We start from the raw sequence: 17129 nt of genomic DNA, 5'->3' as shown, positions 1-17129 counted from the left end.
TGGGTTCGAGTCCAGTGGCCGACGGGGGCCTTTCTGTGTGGAGTTTGCATGTTCTCCCCGTGTCCGCGTGGGTTTCCTCTGGGTGCTCCGGTTTCCCCCAAAGACATGCAGGTTAGGTTAATTGGTGGCTCTAAATTAACCGTGAGTGTGAACGGTTGTGTGTCTCTATGTGTCAGCCCTGTGATGACCTGGCGACTTGTCCAGGGTGTACCCTGCCTCTCACCCATAGTCAGCTGGGATAGGCTCCAGCTTGCCTGCGACCCTACACAGGATAAGTAGTTACGGATAATGGATGGAAAACATTAACAGTAAAAAAGTTTGTGCGAAAGTTCTATAAAAGTGTTTTATATTATGCTCATTTATGCTTGGATCCCACTGTTGATTTTGTAATGCAGAGCCAATAAGAATAATTTATTTTCAAATTACCTGCTCAAGATAGTCTGTTTTCTTCAGTATATCAATATACAAATACCTACTAATATACATAATACACAGTTCTCTGACAGCCAACTGTACACTGACCCTTTTTTTTTTCCACAGGCATGTCAATTCAGCTCTAACATGTTCATCAGCACAGAGCAGAGTGTTGGATTTCTACAAAAGCATCTGGTTATGTTTACATGTGGTCTTGTTCATGACCACTTAGATAAGGTGTAGGAAAATGTCCCTGCTACAGGATTTCTTCATGATGCTAGGATTATGGCCTAATAACCTATCCAGTGTGTGTCCCAGTCACAGAACTCTGGTTACTCAGTAAAATGATACACTGTTTACTGGCACAGCTGGGGACTATCTCAGTGCTTTACTAAATGTCAGAGTAAAACTCAATGGCTTTGAATGCAAATCCAAGCTATCAATTTAGCCAATGTGTAGAATTGATCTTTCATTCCCACTATGAACATTATGTTTGTGTGTAAACCAGGTAGTCAATTGTTGATCAACAGTACAAAATGTAAAGTTAACCAACTAAAGAGAAAGAACAACCGAGCAGCGGCTACGCTTATCGACACCTTAATGATCTTTTGGCCAGTGCAAAAGTAGAAAAGACTTTCAATATGTAAATTGTGTATGAATAATTACTCAAACTTCCACTGGAAAAAAATGAGTTGATTCCTGATTACTTAGCATATCAGATCATGTGACACCATTCCACAATTATTGACACCGTTCCATAATTATTGATACCCAGATGATTATTTATAAAAAAATAATTAGTATGTGGTATTAAGTTAATAAAACATAGTTTTATTTAAAGTTTGTTTTATATAGACTTATATTTAGTACAAAATATCTTTTATATAAATATATCGATGTCGGTGCTTTACGTAAATGAGGAAGTAATTCTAATTACTTCCTCATTTATGTTTGTAAGCAAATGAACTGATAATGTTTAACCTATCAGAAAATCTTTTTGTTCCACTTTCTAAGTATTTTCGTAGATCACATTTTGTTAGTAATTTGTATTAATTTCTAGTTTTGTAGTTTACCAATAAATGTCAACAGGCATTTGACATTGTAATCACATGAAAATCCAGGTCAAAGGTCGCATGTCATTCCTTGAACCAAAATATAAAATGTCTACTGATATTGTAATAGGGCGGCACGGTGGTGTAGTGGTTAGCGCTGTCGCCTCACAGCAAGAAGGTCCTGGGTTCGAGCCCCGGGGCCGGCGAGGGCCTTTCTGTGCGGAGTTTGCATGTTCTCCCCGTGTCCGCGTGGGTTTCCTCCGGGTGCTCCGGTTTCCCCCACAGTCCAAAGACATGCAGGTTAGGTTAACTGGTGACTCTAAATTGACCGTAGGTGTGAATGTGAGTGTGAATGGTTGTCTGTGTCTATGTGTCAGCCCTGTGATGACCTGGCGACTTGTCCAGGGTGTACCCCGCCTTTCGCCCGTAGTCAGCTGGGATAGGCTCCAGCTTGCCTGCGACCCTGTAGAAGGATAAAGCGGCTAGAGATAATGTGATGTGTGTGATGTGATATTGTAATATGTGGTAGATATTTACAACAAACTGCAAAAAATAATTTCTGAATGGAATAGAACAATCTGAATATTTCAAGCATGTAATTTTTTTATATGCTAGGAATTTAATTCTGGTCTAATTCTATTTATTGCAGTCGGATTCCAGATACTCTATAAACATTCCATTCTGTTATGAATCAGAAAAAAATTATTATAAATCACAGCAGTTTTATTTTTTTTAAGTACTTCATCTACGTCAACAATGTTACACAAAGATCGAGCCATAACAGTTGTAAATGTCACTTAATTCCACAGGGTGTCGAAAATGGTGGACACTGGTGAAAGTGATCACTATTATCGACACCTCACGTGACTTCTCAAACATGCGTTTAGGTACAAAACGGCGACTGTCAAATGAAAGAGTAAGAAACAAAGTAGGTTTCGACAAGGAGATCATGAAATATTGGTGAATTTGATCAGTAAAAACATGTCCATGATCTTTCCACCATGCTTACCTGCGATGATAACATCCGGGTTTTTCTCAACTTGCTGATCGTGCTGAAAAAAAAAATCCATCTCAGGTAACGAACTGTGTCATCAGACAACAAGCTCAAAAGGCGGGGGGGGGGGGGGGGGGGGGGGGGTATGAATGTATTTCTGTTGGTGCGAATCTAAGTAATTTAACATAGTATTCACACTGCACTGTGAAAAAAAAAATCACTGTACAATGCCCTCAAATTAATTTCAGCAGAATTTATTTACAGTAATGTTCTGTAAATAATATTTACCACGATTACTATACTTTTTTCCGTATATCAACTGTATTATTCCAGTAATATACTGTACATTTTACGCTAATTTACCAGCAACAGAGTGCTTTTACCATAAATACTTGTAACTATTGTAACAGAAGACTGTACAGTTTATACAGAAACTAAAATATACAGTATAAAATAATCCGCAACCTTAGCATTCACCTAACACTTTTTGGCTTAGCCTTTGGCTGAAGCCTATAGAGGCATCTGCCTGTATGTGTATTTTTAACCGAGTTTGAGCGTGTTTAAAAATGTAATTGGCGTACCAGCCTCAGGTAGCGATTCTACAGTCGTGGTGTAGCACCACTGCGTACTGACTATGTAAGTGCCACATTACATAACCTCAGTTTGTAATGTAATCCTCCAGGGCTAAGCGGTCTAGAGCGCTGTCCAGGAAAGGAACAGGTTTTGCAACGTCGGTTTGAACCCTGGCCTCAACATATTCCTGAGTGGGCTATTTTTTCTATTTGTGTACCATAGCTTCTATCTCCCAATCAAACAAAGGCTGAGCTCAGACCTGCACAGGTATCTAGTATTCAAAGCAACTTAAAACTGAGCAGTTTAAGGCTCAACCATGGTAGCATGGCAGTGCAGGGATCTGAACTCACAACCTTCTTATCTATAGCACAAAGCCTCAAGTAATGAGCCACAACTTCATTGAGCGCTGATGAACCTCTACCATCAAAATAATTTGTATGAAAAGATGAATTCCAAGCTTTTATGAAAGCAAAGTTTTAACTAACATATACAATATACTGAAACTCAAAGAGGGTTTGTGTTCACCTAAAATAAAGGACAAAAAAAGATCCATTAATTTGCAGATGTCGACACAAAGATAATCTCTAGCATTCTCACTCCTGCATGAAATATTAGATATTCCGCGATCCAACAAGCATTACGTTTTCTGGTACTTTACTGTAAACCAATGCATTGCCCTAATTGCTCAATTGTTCACAGTACAATCCAGTAAAGAGCATTTAGCTGTAAAATAAATACTATAAATAAACACATTTTATAGTGTATGCCTAAATGTTCCTCACTGCCTGTAGCATTGTAAAGACAAAATACATGAACTGATGATTGAAAAGACACCAGTGTTAGTCAGCACAATGAGTCAGAATTACACTCAGAGAAAGGCTCTTGTCAAACCTTTTTCAAAAATGTCACGATACAGACAGATAATTAATGAAAACCTTTGGTCTTATATGTACACAGCAAAATCTGCATACCCAAATTAACACTGTCAGATTTAATTTCAACACTTTTAAAGTGTCTATATGGGTCCACCCCATGAGTGTTAATTTAACTCTTTTTGCAGTGTTGGTACCTTAACACTAATTTGGTGTCATTTTTCACTCTTTTTGGAGTTAAAAGTTAACACTTATTAACAACATCCAGTGTTAGTTTTTCTCAACACTGATATGTAGTGTTAGACATTAACTCTCTCAGAGGATCATTTGTTGACTATAAAAGTGTTAGCCCCATAACACTTAAAAGGTGTAAATACAGCTCGTCCTGGAAATGATTTTCAAATTAAAATTTGTTGAAATAAAGGTGGACATATTTTATGTTTTACAATTAAACATTTATTTTCAACATTTGCACCCCCCAAAAATGAAGTCACATTAAAAAATGTAACAATATGGAACAATATATGTCCTTTCACTCTCATTAGAATATTGCTTCTGAAATGATCTAAAGTAAGTCAACTGGTCAACAAAAATCAAAGCATGTTCATTACTTTGTTCCTGTATACAGTATGCATGAAAGTGTTCATCAAAATAAAGTGTATCAACAGTAGAGGCTATTATTAAAGCACGCTGTTCATGTAATATTATGTTACAGATTTTGTTGAATACAGGTAGGTCATTGGATGTTCCAGTGCATACAAACAAATCAATCTGATACTCAGTGCCATAATTTCTGACCCATCTTGCAGTTGAAACATTTGAAAATGGATCTAAATGTAATGTTTGACGGAGTAATTCTCCACCTTCCAAGCTATCAATGCTTTTCATTTTCAAAGGACCAATCTGAAACTGCTTAAAATGATAATTTTCATAGTAGAATGCCAGCTGAAGCTGGTGTTGCTTCACAAGAGATTTTGTAAGATTTTTAAAATTTTTAACAGACTTTTTAAAAAAATTGTGTTTCACTTCAAATCTCATACACCACATATGTATAAGAGGGCCAATTTCTTTAATACACCGTGGATAATGTATCATTAAGTGGTGTTTGGGAATCAATTTCTTATCAGGGAACAATGTTTTGAACATGTTATGGTGGTCAAAAATCAAATGTTTTAAGGACAGGGGAAAATACTATATCAACAATTTGGATCAAGAGGAGAACGAAGTTCCAGTGATTGCTGTTTCTTTCGATCACATCACCAAAGATAAGTGGGGTATTTTGGAGAATACACCATGACTGAATGGCATTTAAACCTAAGTGCTTGCTGTTATCATCAATTTTTAAGCCACTTGGTTTGTTTTTACATTCCAGATGACCATAATTAAAACTGTATATTCTGTCTAACAATGTGTTCACAGATATGTATCCATTTTTGATCAGGTACTGAAAAAATAGCTTCAACTCGTACTGCACGATACCCTCTAACAAATCATGCATTATATCTACAGTGAAATTATCATTGCTGTGAAAATACTGTAATGTATTCAATAAACAAGGTTTTTTAACACCATAAACAACAGGTAGAGAAGGATCTTCACTTAATGCATTACAATGCTCAATATAAAGCTCTTTTGAGCGTAGAATTAGTCCAGGGTCATCCTCAGTAAATACAGACTGAATGTCTTCCTTATTTGTTAGACAGAACCTACAGCAGTGTGCTGCACTGAAAGATTCAACAAAACCTAGCAAACCATTTAAAGCAAGATTATCTCCTGTGATCTGTATTACAGAGCCAAACAATGTTTCATCAATAAATGGAAGTTGAATTCCTGTTGTTTCTAAAATTTTCAAATCGTCAATTAGAGGCTTTAGTATTTCTTCGAAATCATAGGTTTTTAAATCTTGTGTATAGAACAGAGTTGCAAGATGCACATTCATGAGTACAGAGTTCACCTTAGGTGGGAGATTTTTTAGTGTAAAATAAACACAACCGAGTTTGTGGATCCCCTTCTTAGAACCCAAAGGGTTAGCTGTTTCAAAATCATCATAATACAGCAAAATCTGTAGAGCATGCCTCTGTTTTGAGAAAAGAGGATGGTTTTGATAATATAATCCATCATTAATGTCTTTGTATATCCCATTTTTACATTGTTTCTCTTGTAAGAAGCACTCTCTGATCTCACTGTTTTTCAAAATGGATTTCAATGTACCTAAAATAGGGACATTGTACTCGTACTTGTACTTGTCTGTAACAGGAATTTGACTATATGCACCTGTAGTTCTATCTCTATGTGTATCCATTCTCACACCAAGGACAAACTCTTTTGGCTCAACTATTTCCCATGTTTCTTCAAAATATTTTTGCCTCTTCCTCTCTGTGTTAAATGTTGAAAAAGGATTATCTAACTGATTTAAACTGTGCTCTAATTTCTCATGAATTTCTGACTTTTTGGTTTCAGAAGAAAACGCTTGGAGAACTGCTTCTCGTACTTGACCATCGCTAATAACTTCTTCCATTGAACAAACTATTGTTTGGACAGTGCCTTGAGAAATACCAGATGCTTGTAAGTGTGCAACAATTGAACCGCACATTCTTTCAATTGAGTTCTGCGGCATAGTAGGGGGAACCTGTAACATGGATGCAGCAGAGGTTGTTGGCTGATCACTAGAAAATTCAAACTCAAAATGCCTTTGTGTGGCCACTTCCTGGTTAGAACTGACTGGTTCATCTTTATGAACAGTGTTCAAGTGCTTTCTGAAGCCATTGTACGTACAAAAAGATGAAGGACATCCTTGCTCTCCACATTTCAAACGAAGGTTTTTAGCTGGATATAATCCATGCTGAAATTTTAAATGTTGACAAAGGACTGAGCAATTTTTGTGGTGCATTTTACAAACAAAACATGTGAACATAGACAGTTTTTCTAACTGTACTCCAACCTTTCTGAACTAGTTTCATTTTAATGCTCTTGCAGTAGTCGTGCTCTCAGTTCCTTGATTCGTGGGGTTTCCTTTGCATTTCCAACATCAATGTTGTAAACAGTTGTTTGTAGGAAAGTGTAGAATGCGGAAAGCGCTGCATCATAAGACAGACTGAAGACATAGTGAGCTTTGAAAAGCACATTGAAAGCAGCAACTGAGGTCTGAGCCTTGCACGGGATGGCTTTCTGGTCCACAACAATCCAGAACCTTTGGATTTTCTTCTTTCGCTCTCTGATGCAGAGGAGGAAAGGCTGTTTCACACCAACTTTCTCCAGGAAGGTAGTGAGGCTGGCTCCTGCCTGAAGTTTGAATGACACATTCATGCATATAATTAGCATAACATACTAGATAAGCAGCAAGATGAGAGGAAAAAGATGAGAAAGAAATGAAGAAAGGAGGAGGAAATAAATAGCATGTACATTCACAGCTTTTCCAAAACATTCTGTTAATTCCAAACCATTACCATGCCTGGAAAACTATTTTTGCAATTCCATAACTCTTATGGGAATTTCTCGACTGTGGAAACCTTGGTAGTAGGACAAAAAGCTCATGGTACTTACCTTAAGAAATCTGAGAAGATGGTCGGCTGCCTGTGCTGAGCTTATCTTTGGTGTTTTTTTTTCTGGCCTCTTGATGTAGGGGGCAGGAGATGCAACAGCAACAGGATAGCCGACATATCACCATCCCAGCCTAGGAGACAAATATTTGACAAAGAACATCAACAAAAGTTAACTTAAATCAATTATTTCATTTATCTAGTTTGTCTACTGTTCCCTGTTGGACTTGACAATGGATTGTATTTTGGATACAGAAAAACTTCATAGTTACCATACTCATTCTCTGCCTCAAGGTCAAAAGCTGTCAGCAGCTCATCAACATGAGGACTTGAGGGAAGACTCTGGCATTCTGCAATGATTTTCGGCTTGAAATATGAAGGCCATTTTTCCAGAAACTTTGCAGAGACATGGTTCCCAAACATCATGGAAAAATCCTGTTCAATCTTTAGACAGAGGCACAACACCATTTAAAGGTTATTTAAGTATATTTTTCACTAAGAAGGAATCAGTTTAAGCAATTTCTAATACTAGTAATCATCTCTACATATCCTTACCAGTCCAGGTACGTCAAGAAAGCAAGGGAAGACCTCAAACACTGAAGCTGTTGCATCCTGGTCATGAACCAGCTTCTGTCTGTATGCAAAAGTGGCTCTCATCTTCTCTTCAACCAGGGCTGGATCTGTTGAGTGCCTCATTATAGAGAGAGCCCCCCTGCATTCCTCACCAAAGAGCTGTTCACCAGTTACCAGAGATTCTCGTTGGATTGTTGGGCTGTCCTGGAAATTAGGCTTTGAATTCCCACGAAGGCCATCAAAGGTGTTGCGTTGGACTGTCTTGAGTCTCCAGGCAAAATAGCCAGAATTTGCCTCAGCATCATAGAAGTGTTCCTGGTAACGCATGCACACACATTACTAATGCCGCTTTTCCACTACCAATGCAGCTGAGTTGGGCTGAGCCGTGCGGTGCTGAGTCGAGCTGAGTGGGGCTGTTGGAGTTGCATTTCGACTACAACCGCGCTGAACCGTGCTGGCTGGAAGTGGGTGGACACATTGGGTGGAGTTAGCGAAAGTGGGTGGACGTCACGTGATGTCGTTAGGCGGCGCAAACAGTGACATCAGTGACCTTTTAAGCGGTAGTCTCACGACCTGGATAGTAAACAATAAACATGGAGTCGTTAGTGTTGCTGGTCTTGGTGCTGTGGCTTGTTGTCACCGACAACGCCAGCAGATACTGGCAAGAGCGTATAGATGAGGTGAGGCGCATAAGGCTTCAGAAATTCTCGTAATTCGTAATTCTTCTTCTTCCGGGTTTACGGTGTTTACAGATCCCAGCGTGCTCGCGGAGCGTGTGTGGGCATGTGAGGACACTCCTCCTCACCAATCAGTGCACAGGGGAGTGTCTCCTCATGCCCCTAGCCCCACTTGGCTCGGTTTGGCTCGCTTCAGCCCCACTCCAAAACCGTGCGAGTTTTGGGTGCTAAGCAGGGCTGAAGCGAGCTGAGTCGTGCTGCTCTAAGGTAGTCGAAACGCGAGCCGTGTTGGGCTGAAGTGAGCTGAGGCGAGCTGAAGTGAGCTGAAAAAGGGTAGTGGAAAAGGGCCATAACATAAAGTAGGGATGCACAATACTTCAACTTTGGTTACGGACATAGCATTACTATTGCATTGAGCACTTAGTTGAGTATTCGGGCATAGCTGAAGCATCATTTTATCAGCTTGTCATATCGACAAAAATGTTCATTTTAAAGCTATTATTAGCTGATATTACGGTTGTGTCAATAATATTGTGAATCCCTAATATAAAGCAGAAATATTGTCCAATAGAAGCACTACAACATATTTTCGGTCTTCAAAGACACATTAAAACTTACATATCCATGTTTTGAGTAAGGATCTCTGAGATAAGGAAAAAGGGTCACGACTCCTAATGCATAGCTGGACCGCACACTTCTTGGTGGAATCCTCCTTTTGAAACAAAATATTACCGGTAATTACATTTGTGTCCAGTTCGGTTTTCTTTTGTAATTTCATTTAATGATTTCTTACCCATATGATTCTATCATTTCTGCGACCAGAATGTTGACCATTTGTTTGCGTGTTGCATCTGACAGCGTTTTATTTTTGGCGTACTCTCTTAAGATTTCTTCACCCTTTGGATTTGCGCTCAGAACACTTTGAACCTTCTGAAAAGACAACATTTATTTAACTATCAACTTAATGCTTTAAAATTAATTTTGTATTGACAACCATTTCATCAAACCATTTCATCATTACATCAAACTGTAATGTTCAATGTTCAATTATAATAGTTCAAGTTCTACTTATCTACTATTAGATGGTTTCAAGATTTACCTGTTTTGCTTCATTGCGATCCAGCTCTTTCACGGCCCTCTTCCTGTTCCTTGTGGTTGAGAGGATAATAGTAGAGTCAGATGAACAGGAAGAAGATGGTGATGATGTTGAAAAGTCTTGCAGTGAAGCCGGCGATACTGGGTGGACAAGAATTGATGCTGGAAATGCCAGTGGGTCTGGCTGTACAGATGATTCTTACTTGGATTCAACCAAAACAGCAATATCTGAAATTGGTGGACAGAGGATTAAATTAAAAATATATATATTTTAATGATTAGTGGAAAAATATCATTACAATATGACCTTATCTGATACTGGGTGTTGGCGGTATCCAACCTTGAAGTTATGCACCCCTGATTTGATAAGCTCATCAAATATGTCTGCATCAACCTCAGTATCTGATGTGTTAGTCAAGCTGAGAACACCGTCAGTTACAAGTTGATCCTGCAGACTAAATTTTTCGGTTACTGGGAGAAATAAAGAAATTAGATTAAGCTATATAATCAACCATGTTATTTTGTATTATAAATTGATCTTTGTGCCCCCAACCTGAAAAACACAAGAGACACAGTGTACATACAGCAACAATGAAAATAACAATAATAATATGAGGAGACAAACCTTTTTGAAGAAACTGGCTGAAATCAAAGTTTCCATCTCTTTGTGGAACTTTGATATACTTTGTGACTCCTCCATATTCCACCTTTGCCAGCATTTTCTGTATGAATTTAGTAAATTAAAAAGAGAGGGTAGCTTATTGTACAACTTATCTCCACTGTAATCAAAATAAAAAAATAACACTCAGCTTCTAAAATAACAGTATCTTATCACTAGAAATGCCAGAGGCTGTTAATCCAACTGTATTTTTAAGGGCTTTAGACACAGAAATATATTTCATGTTCATCATTTATGTCATTCAGAGAATCTAAAAGTTTAAGGCAGGGGTGTCCAAACTGATCCGGGGCCGTGTGGCTGCAGGTTTTCATTCCAGCCATGCAGCAGCACACCTGATTTGGCTTATTCAATCAACTGACACACCCACCCTTTAATCAAGGGTGGGTGTGGCTGCAAGTATTTGAATGTGTGAAGACAGTTCAGTTGATTGAATGATCAGGTGTGCTGCTGCATGGCTGGAATGAAAACCTGCAGCCACACGGCCCTTCATGGATCAGTTTGGACACCCCTGGTTTAAGGTGTCACACAAAATAATACATAACTCTTAACAAAATGTATGTTAACAATGCAGAAAACAAATGCAGGTATATTACCTGTTCAATACCTCAACCTGCGTTGTTCAATATCAACATTAATATCAATATTACTTAAAACACAAACACTTTAGAGCTCAAATATTATCAACAATAAGCAAACTTTGAATGTACCTGAATCAAGAGACCACTGCAAGTCTCTGAAGATTAATTTTTTAACTTAATATCAAACTCTGCAGTCACACACACTTTTTTAAAAATGTGTTTTGTACAGTGAATATTTTACTATTTATCCATGTGACCTTCTAAAAAGACAATGTGCTGTATTGCCACTACAGGGGAAAAGCTAGTCATTACTGGGTGATTCAAGCCATCAAATTTCACTGTCATAACTGTTACTTCCGGAAGCCCGAAGCAGTCATGTATTCATACATTTTTATTCTTCATCTTTCTCGCGATAACGGGATAACTTTCTCATGATTTGGGGATAGCAAGACTTTGGCTTGCAACAGCAGTAAAATGATACAGGAGAGCCACTTGCTCACTCTTGCTTGACCAGGGGCGAATCTAGAAAAATATTTATGGGGTGTCAAGAGGGGGGCAGGAATTTTTGAGGGGTGGCAACGTATTACAGACGTATATATACTGAATTTAATCACAGTTATCACAGTTTGATGACAAATAGTATGTACACACTACAAAAGGGCATGGGCTGCCATTTACAAACTCATACAGACAAACTTAATCTCATGCTTTTATTGTTCACGAAGAACACACATTCTCAGATGAGGTCTGTACCGTTTCTGGACAGTTTTATACTGTATATGCAAAAGAACAGACACTAAAAAACAACAACAATAACAACACTGCTTCAAGTTCAGCATGATTTAAACCATTTACACCAATGTCACATTTTATAGTTTTTTTTTTCTCACGCTTTGTAAAGGCTCACCAGTGAGCATAACATGAACTTGTCATGCCTACAACTGCTGAATGCGGCAATTTCCATGTTGCTCAGCAAAAGGCTTCACAAATTTATCAAGATCTAATGCTTTTGTGCGCTTTGATTCAATGCTGAGTACAGCCAAACTTGATAGTCTCTTTTCTGTCATAGTCAACTGCAAATAAGTCTTTATGAGCCTGAGAGATGAAAAGCTTCATTCACAGGATGCACTGCTCACAGGCAAGACAACCGCTATTTTACACAACCTGAACAACTCAAAAAAAAAAAAAAAACATCTTGGTATGGGTCCAAAAACTGAGTGAACTCCATGAGAGTGGTAGGACTCTCCTGTTCCCCCTTTTTTCTGTCTAGTACTCTCCTCGTCTGATGTAACTCATGTTTAAGATCCTCAATATTTGAATCATAAGCTTCAGCCAATAGCAATGTTTTCCTTGACAGACGGTGAATCAATATTAACTTTCATGGCCGACTTTACACAAAACTAATGTCAGACCTAGCTAACATTAGGCCAAAAAAAAAAAAGGTAGTGTGTTTCAGGTAACATGAAATACTAAAATAAGGTCGGTAGGTAGGAAAAAGTTTTTTTTTTCTTAATTTGTTTTATTTTGTTCGAAAAAATTAACACAAGTAAACATCTTACAAAATAGTATTTTGGCACAGAATCCTTTATACCACACATCATAATAAAATAAAAGTGTTTTGAATCTTTAAACGAATAAAAAAAAAATCACGAGAGTTCGAGTTATGATCTACAGAAGCGTATTGCTGCCACACTCAAAAAAAATTGGCTTAGAATCAAGTAATTACGTGAAAAGATATTGTTAACAAAGTTATCACGTTTTTACAATATATTTATCATGTAATAACATATCACGTAATTTCATGATACGAAATTATCACGTTATTTCATGATATTTTCATGTAATAACGTGAAAACACCTTATCAAGAAATAATGTGAAAATAACGTCGTAGGCTAGGCTACTTCCATTAAAAGCAGCCAGCCTAGCCTAGCCCACTGTAGAACTTGGGTCGAGCAAAAACATGGCTGAATCCTGAATGACTCCTATTTGTATAAATAGGGGACTACATGGGCGGCAAAATGTAGTGTTTTTCCTTGCCATGGAAGTGCACTTGTATACTGAAGAGGAAGCAATTTGCATTACAGCCTTGAATGAGGATTCAAAATGGCGGCTCGGCATTTTATATATATATATATATATATATATATACACACACACACAAAATCGAATCATTTGCTGACAGCTCAGTCCCCCCCAGTTCAAAAATCCTATCTGCGCCCGTGGATAGTTAATCAGCTTTTACCTCTTTCCTCCCGTGTCTCCTTTCCTCGCGACTCCTGGCTCCCTCGCTTCACGCCTCTCAATTTTCCAAAACAACCAATCTCTGGCATTATCTCGTGCTGCATTCGCCACAGTCGGACATTGGAAATTCACGCACGTACAGTGGTGCTTGAAAGTTTGTGAACCCTTTAGAATTTTCTATATTTCTGCATAAATATGACCTAAAACAACATCAGATTTTCACACAAGTCCTAAAAGTAGATAAAGAGAACCCAGTTAAACAAATGAGACAAAAATATTATATTTAGTCATTTATTTATTGAGGAAAATGATCCAATATTACATATCCATGAGTGGCAAAAGTATGTGAACCTCTAGGATCAACAGTTAATTTGAAGGTGAAATTAGAGTCAGGTGTTTTCAATCAATGGGATGACAATCAGGTGTGAGTGGGCACCCTGTTTTATTTAAAGAACAGGGATCTATCAAAGTCTGATCTTCACAACACATGTTTGTGGAAGTGCATCATGGCACAAACAAAGGAGATTCCTGAGGACCTCAGAAAAAGCGTTGTTGATGCTCATCAGGCTGGAAAAAGTTATAAAACCATCTCTAAAGAGTTTGGACTCCACCAATCCACAGTCAGACAGATTGTGTACAAATGGAGGAAATTCAAGACCATTGTTACCCTCCCCAGGAGTGGTCGACCAACAAAGATCACTCCAAGAGCAAGGCGTGTAATAGTCGGCGAGGTCACAAAGGACCCCAGGGTAACTTCTAAGCAACTGAAGGCCTCTCTCACATTGGCCAATGTTAATGTTCATGAGTCCACCATCAGGAGAAGACTGAACAACAATGGTGTGCATGGCAGGGTCGCAGGGAGAAAGCCACTGCTCTCCAAAAAGAACATTGCTGCTAATCTGCAGTTTGCTAAAGATCACGTGGACAAGCCAGAAGGCTATTGGAAAAATGTTTTGTGGACGGATGAGACCAAAATAGAACTTTTTGGTTTAAATGAGAAGTGTTATGTTTGGAGAAAGGAAAACACTGCATTCCAGCATAAGAACCTTATCCCATCTGTGAAACATGGTGGTGGTAGTGTCATGGTTTGGGCCTGTTTTGCTGCATTTGAGCCAGGACGGCTTGCCATCACTGATGGAACAATGAAGTCTGAATTATGCCAGCAAATTCTAAAGGAAAATGTCAGGACATTTTTCCATGAACTGAATCTCAAGAGAAGGTGGGTCATGCAGCAAGACAACGACCCTAAGCATACAAATCGTTCTACCAAAGAATGGTTAAAGAAGAATAAAGTTAATGTTTTGGAATGGCCAAGTCTAAGTCCTGACTTTAATCCAATCAAAATGTTGTGGAAGGACCTGAAGTGAGCAGTTCATGTGAGAAAACCCACCAACATCCCAGAGTTGAAGCTGTTCTGTATGGAGGAATGGGCTAAAATTCCTCCAAGCCAGTGTGCAGGACTGATCAACAGTAACCGGAAACGTTTAGTTGCAGTTATTGCTGCACAAGGGGGTCACACCAGATACTTAAAGCAAAGGTTCACATACTTTTGCCACTCATAGATATGTAATATTGGATCATTTTCCTCAATAAATAAATGACCAAGTATACAATTTTTGTCTCATTTGTTTAACTGGGTTCTCTTTATCTACTTTTAGGACTTGTGTGAAAATCTGATGATGTTTTAGGTCATATTTATGCAGAAATATAGAAAATTCTAAAGGGTTCACAAACTTTCAAGCACCACTGTAAATGTCAAATTGGCCGTAATTTTTCTTTGAATTCGTCGCTGCCAACTGGGGTGGCAGCAGGGGTGGCAAGGCTTTCTTTTAGGGTGGCATTTGCCACCCTATGCCACTCCGGTAGATCCGCCCATGCGCTTGACCACACACCTTACGGACTCTGCTCTATTCCCCAAAGGGACTACGTTACTCTTGTTACACCGAGATCATAATTCATATGAGTTCTCGAGATGACGATATAAATAACTCAACAGCTTGAAAAAACAAAGTAAATTAATTTGTTATCACAAGAAAGCGGATGAAATAGTAGTTACTGACAATTCTTGCCAGGATATTTCACCAAAACCGATCTAAATTTTGCCAAAAATTGTAGAAATTAGTTACTCATTGTTCACTCAGGTCTCAGGTTTGCTGTAGTTCCTCTGTAGCACGCTAGCTAACAACTCCTAAAAGAGCTAATGCATCATCAGTTATTTTGACCATCTTTAAAAAGACTTTTTTGAAAGTCAATACTAGTCAAAAATTGAAAGAGAGACTAGCTAACCGCGTTAGTCTTAGGGTGTCTAGTAAGAGTAGGGCGACATAAATTAAAATTACAGTGGCTTACCATTGCAAAACCACCAGGTATAAGAAGACCAATAAATATAAAACATAACATTAACCGATAATACTTCATTTACTTACCAAATGCAGGTCATTAGCACAGGCCTTCATGCAGCAGTCGGTGAAGCGCGCATAGAGCTTCTGGCTTCAGCCAATAGATGTGTGTCTATGCAGTGGGCAGGGTGACATGAACACTTCAAGTGTAAAGCCCAGGATCGGAGTTGAGAGTTAGAAGTTCAGAGTTAGTATTTATACAATTAGGCCCACTTTACACGGGGACGGTCTGAAACAAAAACACAAAAGTCCATTTTCGTTCTCACTTTTTTCCGCGTCTACACGACCGTTTTCAAGGAGGAAATCTGCGTCTATACGGTGACGCATAAATGTGTGGAATTCAATTGGATGTGCATGCCAGGCGGCTAGGTGGTGCTGTGAAAGACCTCCGCTATGTCTGCACGCATGCGCAACGTCTTCCGTCTTGTCTGATCTGCACATCTGCGCCGCGAAAACTTTGACTACTCTGGCTATGGTAAGTAAGAAAGTAAGTAAAAAAGTAAGAGCATACTATACCTGCCTCTGTTCATTAACGGTATATGTGCAGATTCGGTATAGATGTTCGAAGGACTCCTGGACATTTATTAAAGCTGCCAGAGCAGCTTGAAGGTCCGTTGGATCAATGTAATCAGACATGCTCTTACTTTTTTACTCACTTTCTTACTTCCCGGGCTGGCATGTACAGTATATGACATATGTATGACATAAACGCGTACCCAACGTGAGCAGGGCCCTGTACTACGAACGGAGGTTAACCTACCCAGAAGTAACCCAGGGTTCCCCCGCTAAACCGGGGTTGACAAAACCTGGTTATCTTGTTTGGGGTTAAACGGTACTACGACGCCAGTTATGAAGTTGATTTGTTGAACCTGGTTTAACCTAATCAGGGTTAATGCGCGTTCACGTTAAAGGGGAGGTTATCAGCGCAAATCACCACTGTTCACAATGGCACGGTCGCCGTGCTTCACGGAGGAAGAATGTGCTGTCATAATGCAAAGCTACGAGGAGTTCAAAACAACATTAAGAGCAAAATCTAACACAGCGGCTGCCAATAAGGAGCGGCAAGCATGTTGGCAACGAATTGCCGATCGGGTAAATGCGTAAGTACATTCTCCCTTCTACATGTTCCAGAACAGAAGTATAGGATGAGAGAAAGCTTCATGATCAATCACAAGTCACAGAAAATGGTCCTTCGACGTGGCCCCAGTCATATATAGCTTGTTTAATGTCCGAAAAATCCTGAATAAAATTTGGTATGGTAAATTCATGGAGTAGCCTACTTAAGCTGATATGTGCACAGAGTCACATGAATTAGGATGACTGACTGTTCAGTCCCTTTGACTAAGTTGGTGTATGTCCTGTGAACATTTCAGAGGCAACAGCAGCGCCAAACGCACCTGGCAACAGGTGAAAATGAAATATAAAAACATCATTCATAATGG

Source organism: Neoarius graeffei, chromosome 6, assembly GCF_027579695.1.
Source record: "Neoarius graeffei isolate fNeoGra1 chromosome 6, fNeoGra1.pri, whole genome shotgun sequence".
Lineage (NCBI taxonomy): Eukaryota > Metazoa > Chordata > Actinopteri > Siluriformes > Ariidae > Neoarius > Neoarius graeffei.
The sequence above is the reverse complement of the archived record's forward strand: the minus strand, read 5'-3'. Positions refer to the sequence as shown.